Consider the following 6,692-nt stretch of genomic DNA (forward strand, 5'->3'; position numbering starts at 1 on the left):
CCCCACTGGCAGTTCATGCCCAGGTAAAGGTTCAGGAATTCATGACTTTAGGCCTGGAATTTACAGATCAGATTCAAGTCTCATGGCTTTCTTCTATTTCCTCAGGTTCACTTGCTTAGAGAACGTACTGACTGTGAGATAATAAAATACAGAGGGAAACAGCTAACAGCTGAGTTCTTGGCGATGCGTCTCTGTGTGACTGGGGGCTTGCTTTTTCTAGTGAAATGATAACTCTCTTTTCAGTGGTTAGAATGGTATCTTCACTTGTACTGAGGCTTCTAAGTGTATCCAGGAGGCATTCCAGGCTCTGACCATTAGTTCACATGCAGCATCTCTGGGAGGATTGTGGGGTGGACAAGCGCTAATGCAGAAAATGCCTCCTTTCCAGCATTTACACGGAGAGGCCTGAACCAGCTAGAATCTCCTGTTACTCTGAGTAGGGAGATGGGGAAGCGGCAGGAGGAAAAGGATCATCAGAGCTGTGAGGCTCCAGAGAGATCAGAAGGGAAAAGAGCCCTCAGCTCACAGGAGAGGTCAGGCTGGGACACTCTTTCACTTCTGCAGCCCCAGGGTCACTGGCTTGAGGAGGAAAATCTGTCTGTTATAGCTTGTGAAGAATGACTGATGTGTGTTGAGGTGATAAGGGCAGCGCTTCCTAAGCCCAGGCCCACAGAAAGCTGGCTCCATCCTGCAGAGTACTGGACACCTCGTCGAGGTTCTTGGAGAACCTCAAGACTCGTGTTTCTGTGGCTTTACCTGGGTTTTTTTTTTTTTTTTTTAATGTAAGAAGCTCTTACCTATTAGATCATTCGGTCACTCAAGTGTCTCAGGAGGTTATGAAACTATTTCACACTTAAGAATTTGGAGGTTTATACTTGAGGAATTTTGCTCACAGTCACAGCTAAGTGGCAGAACATGGATATTGTTTGCCTCGTGCTTAGTCTGTGAATTTAATTAAACTTTGTGGGGAATAGAGCATATTTATGAGCTCCCAGGTACCAGTTTTATAATCACCAGTCAGGAAGTTAAAATTATCATTCTGTTGTGGAATTTCCAGATGTTTCAAACTACTTTTCACGTGATGTTCCATCTTCATGAAAGTTATTCTGGATTTAGAATGTGCACATCTCTGGGATGTTTCTGAAAGGCGTATGAGCAGTCACCCCAGAGATATACTGGACTTGACCTCTGAGTTTGGTTTTGACCCACACAGCTCTCTGTCCCTGGTGCTGTCATCCTAAACCATCACCTCTGCACACTGTGAGCAATGGTGCCACTCGAGCCAGGACGTCCACCGTGTTTGTAGGAATCATGGACCTTCAAGGGTGAGGCTGTGAACTCATCCAATGAGGGAGGCTGTGAAAATGCATCCCAGAGGAAACTGCGGGAATATGATGCTCCTCAGAAGTATCTGGCAGTTTCCATGTGTACACACGTGCTCAGCTGCTTCAGTCATGGCCAACTCTTTGAGACCCTATGGACTGTAACCCTCCAGGATCCTCTGTCCATGGGATTCTCCAGGCAAGAATACTGGAGTGGGTTGCAATGTCTTCCTCCAGGGGATCTTCCTGACCCAGGGACTGAATCTGTGACTCCTGCAGTTCTTGTATTGTGGACAGATTCTTTACCACTGAGCCACCAGGGAAGTCTTGACAGTTTCTATAGCTGATGCTGATTCAAATGGAAGCTTGGCAGGAGTTTGGCATTATGAACAGAGTAGGAACCTATGGTCCTTGCCCCCCACCCACCATGTCCTCTGCCTGCCTTTTGTCTGTGGAAAACTTTAATCAAAGAATACGTTTAGCTAGAGAAATGGGAAATGCTGAAACAAAGGAATACAGTTAAAGGAGACTAACTGTAGTCCTTAAGCATAGTCGAGGATCTTTATTTCTTTCTCAAGGGCTATAGATAATATTCTGAGCCACATGCCATGTGCTCTTATAGATACTAAAACACCAGGTGGGAGAAGTTAGCTACATGGTGCCTAGACTGTACCCAGGATGTGAGCTGCCACAATTCAAGAACTGGCTGCAAAGAAATGGGAATAAATGGACTCCAGAACTGAAGATTAACTGTACCTAAAGCAACCAAGATGATGCTGGTCAGACCACTAGTGACCAATTCAAATATGACTGTTAGAGATAACTGTGCTGTTTCTACTTGTAGTCCCACCCCATTCTATCTATAAAAGTTCTGACCCCCTGCTTGTTGAGAGTGGGCGGATTCAGCCTTTGGACAGTTGTCTGCCGGCTTCTCCCCATCCCAGTTGCCAGATCTGAAATAGAGAAGCTTTCCTTTCCACCAACCTGGCCTGTTTATTGGCTTTTGACGGGCGAGCAACCAGACCCCACACTCAGTCTTTTGTAACAGATTTTGGCCGCCAGGACGGGGCTGCCTGCTGCTGGCTCCTGTGCTTTCACGGCACCTGGCTTACCTGGGTTTTCTAGGGGAGATCTATGGCCATGACAGTGTATGAGCCTGCTTGTGGTTAGCTAGCCCCTAGTAGGGGATATGGGACGTGTTCCTAGCAGCTATCAAAACCATTTTTTTTGAGAATCCTCTCTGTTTCTCCCCTTCTTGGCACTGGCTGCCAACTTGTGCTTTTCATCGGCGGAATGGAAACTTGCATCTAGGAGGAGCTGACAAGCTCCATGAGTGGGTAAGTCCACTGCACACTGGTGTGCACACAGCGACCTTCCCATATGTGAGTGTTAGTGCTATGTGGGCATTCTTGCCAGTTGGTTCTGATGTGTGTCTGATGTTGAGGATCATTTGTGAGCACGGACTGCTATTTAGGCATTTTTACCAGTTGGTTCTGACTCCTGGCTAACAGAGCAGGATGGCTGCAGCCCTCAGCAGGTGGCCATTGCTCTGTCTCATTACGCTGCTCCCTGTTACTAGGCAACAGGTCTTGCGCAGCCATTGGTCGGCGCCTCAGTCGGCCCCACCCAGAAGCAACCAACTGTTGACGAGTGTTAGTTGTCCTGCTCAACTGTTGGTCAGCACCACAGCGGGCCCTGCCCACTGGTAACTGTCAGTGAGGGACCACTGGGGAAGCGATTCAGCCAGGGGTCAGTGGGGTCCTGGTCACCCAGTGGAGAGTGAGGTAAGAGGCAGACTCAGGCCTTCTCCGGGAGGCCCTCCAGATTCCCCAGCCTTCGGTCCGTGGGTGAGTGGAGGGCCCAGGGAACAGACTGGGGCTCCATCCCGCAGGGCTCCAGAGGCCTCACAAGGCCTCCACTGGCCTTGGTCCAGCCCTTGAGGCAGCGGTGAACCTCTCCCTCACCCCTGTCTCTGTGACCTAATAGCAGTGGCCGTCCGTATGAGTCACAGTTTGTGGGACCGGGTCTCCCCATTTGGGCAGCTGAGGAGACTGAGGGTCAGTTGAGTTGGGTGCCTGGCTCCCTCAGGGATGATAGCAGAGCAGGCCTTGGAAACCTGGACCTGAAGGAGCTGCCAACTGAGATCTGCTTCCTCTCAACCAGGACTGGGACCTTGGACGGTGAAAGGTGTGCCTTGGGACCTTGCCCTTTCTTGTCAGGACAGAGAGTAACATTCATCTGTAGAGACTTACAGGAACATCATTACCAGACCTCAGAAACAAACGTTCTGACCCCGAGAAGTCTGCAACAACTAACTACACCCATCCCTCAATTTTTGCTTTTAAGGGGGCTTGCTGAAAGGTTTCATTAATGTTGGAGTTCTTAGGGCATGAGCGACCCATCTTAGGGCATGAGCGACCCATCTCCTTGTATGGATGTGTATTAAGCCTTTCTCTATTCCAAGCTCATTATAATGTTTAGAATTGATAGGCCTCACTGTGTGCCTGGCACATGGGCTTGTGAATTCAGTAACATAACTACCCGTGAGGACTGTTTGTGTCAGGGAAATGTTCCTTTGGGACTCTGTACTGGTCACCCTCGGAGAGGGTTTGTGACTCATCTGTCACTCAGTGTGTGAGACTGTATTCCATTTGCGTGATTGGTATTCTTGCTGCCTTATGCAAAATGACAACTCATTAGGGCGCAATTAAGCAAAATTTTAGCTACAAAATTCTAACTAGGACAAAGAAAGATGACTATTATTATTATTTTGAATAACGTATGGCAGCAGCAGATAGTGAAGGACAGGGAATCCGGGCGTGCTGCAGTCTGTGGGGTCACAAAGAGTCGGACACAACTGAGTGACTGAGCAACAAAAAAATGGCAACATTATTTTTTAAGCTTCAGGGAAAATTGGTTAAGATGAAACTCTTGAAAGTCACAAAAACTGGTTCTTTTTGTATATGCAGTTAGGGAAAGCTAGCTTGATAAAACAGTTTTCCTGGCTCCTGAGAAAACAAAAATATGCCTAGGAGAAAGCTTGAAGTTAACTCTTATCAAGTCCTTGAAATACAAACACAGTCCACTTTGCCTGTGACTTTGGTCTTTGGTTAATTGGGTAAAACTTCAAGCTAAAAAAAAAAAAAAGAAAGAAAAAGGAAAGAAGCCTTTCAAGAATAAGTATGTAAATTCGGCTATTCTATTATCCATAAACTGATTAGTTTAATTGCAATGGCTGATTCATAAAATGTAAAAAGATGAAAGAATGAGATCTCTGTCTGAATGTTTGTGTGTCTCAGCACGTGTGTTTGTCTTTGTATTATATTGCTGAGGTTAATTTGTAAAGAAGCTCTATTTAATTGTCCTTAAAAATATGGTCACTTACAAGTCAAAGAAATCTAAATTTACTTCCTTTTGTCTTGTAAGACTAGAGGGAAATTAAAGATGTTTTGGTTTATTAAACCTGTATGTTGTACTACTGAAGAAAAATTATGCTATGAAAAGCATGTATGTTTTTAGGGGTTATAGAGTATGTTCTTGAGTTTGCCAATCAAAAAATGCTGGTATAATATTTGACTCACTTAGTTTCATTAAGGCTTCAAGGAGTAAAAATTGTGATATGTAAAAATAATAAGGGAAAGATTTCTGTGTGTAAAACAAGTAGGATATGTGTTGTTGTGGAAGAGAAGATATTTTTGTTGAAGAAAAACGATAGTTTTTTCCTACAGTTCTTTGTTTTTTGATGAAGAAATACAGGACAAATTTGTTTGGATCTAAAAAATAATAAAAGGTTTGTGAAAAAGAAACTTAGAGAAAAGATTTTTGTATGTTGTCAGGATTAATGTCAGACTGAATTTAATTAGATATATAAATTTTGTTATTAACAGTAAACTGATGCAAGACTGAATTTGTTCTTTTTCTCTGTTAAGAAAACAAAGTTCTCCTGGAATATTGATCTGACTTTGGTAACAGAGGCTTCTAATGGAAAGTGCTTGTTTGGTTTCTAGTTTTGACCCTAATGTACAGGATGGAAAAGTTGTCCAGTGAAGTTGTCGCAAAGTATAGCTACTCATGGTGTGCAGCACCGCTGGCTCTAAGTTTGCTGCTTGAAGCACATGTGTGTTGTTTGTGTGACGACTGGGGATAGACGATAAAACATATGGCCTATAAAACATTCCCCCAGTAACAACTCTGAGCCTGTTCGTGATGTCTGATTAGTTTCTTCCCCCTGGACAACTGGGCAAATATATAAACAAAAAAGAGGCCTAGCGCCGAGGGACAAGGATCGACTAGAGCAGGCCAGAGAGCCGCTCTGGCAACGTTGGGGAAATGTATTGATTATCAGTGCTCCCTATGGAAGGAATTACAGCTAAAAGGGGAAAACGATGGAAGAGATTTTCATATATTGAGGCATGGGGAAGTCATTTTGGCCTATACATCATTAATACAAACTTTAGGTTAACCAAAACAGCCTGTTTGTGGCCTATTTAACATTCACTGCACATCTGCTTTAATCACTAGGACAATAATACTAAGAGGCATTTTGATTATTATCCTCGTTGTAAAAAATCTAGTAATTTTTAAATATTTGGGTACTATGAAAGTGTATTATCTTTCTTGCTCTGTACTGGTCCCTCCTCAAGATTGAGGAGTATCAAAGCAAAGTGAAAGTGAAGTCGCTCAGTCGTGTCCGACTCTTTTTGACCCCATGGACGGTAGCCTACCAGGCTTCGCGGTCCATGGGATTTTCCAGGCAAGAATACTGGAGTGGGCTGCCATTTCCTTCTCCAGGGGATCTTCCCAACCCAGGGATCGAACCCGGGTCTCCTGCATTGCAAACAGACGCTTTACCATCTGAGCCATCAAAGCAAAGGGAAGATTCAAACGGAGCAGGCCCTATGGTCCTTGCCCCTCAGCTCGCCTCTCCCCCCACCCCCGCCCCACCCTGCTGCCACCCACCATGCCCTTTGCCTGCCTTTTGTCTATGGAAAAAGTTTAATCAAAAAATAAGTTTAACCAGAGAAGTGAGAAACGCCGAAGCCAAGGAAAACAGCCAAAGGAGACTAAATAGTAATAATGTAGTCATTAAGCACAGTCAGGGATCTTTAATTCTTTCTTTCTCAAGGGCTATAGATAATATTCTGAGCCACATCCTGTGAGCTGTCTTACAGACACTAGACCATCAGGTGGAGAAATTAACTGCATGATGACCAGACTATATCCAAGATATGAGCTTCCACAATTCCGAGAATCAGCTGCAAAGAAATGGGAACAGATGGACCCTGGAACTGAAGGTTCAGTTCAGTCGCTCTGTCGTGTCCAACTCTTTGTGACCCCTTGCACCACATCACGCCAGGCCTCACTATCCAT

The sequence above is a fragment of the Bos javanicus genome, chromosome 22, assembly GCF_032452875.1.
Source record: "Bos javanicus breed banteng chromosome 22, ARS-OSU_banteng_1.0, whole genome shotgun sequence".
Classification (NCBI taxonomy): Eukaryota; Metazoa; Chordata; class Mammalia; order Artiodactyla; family Bovidae; genus Bos; species Bos javanicus.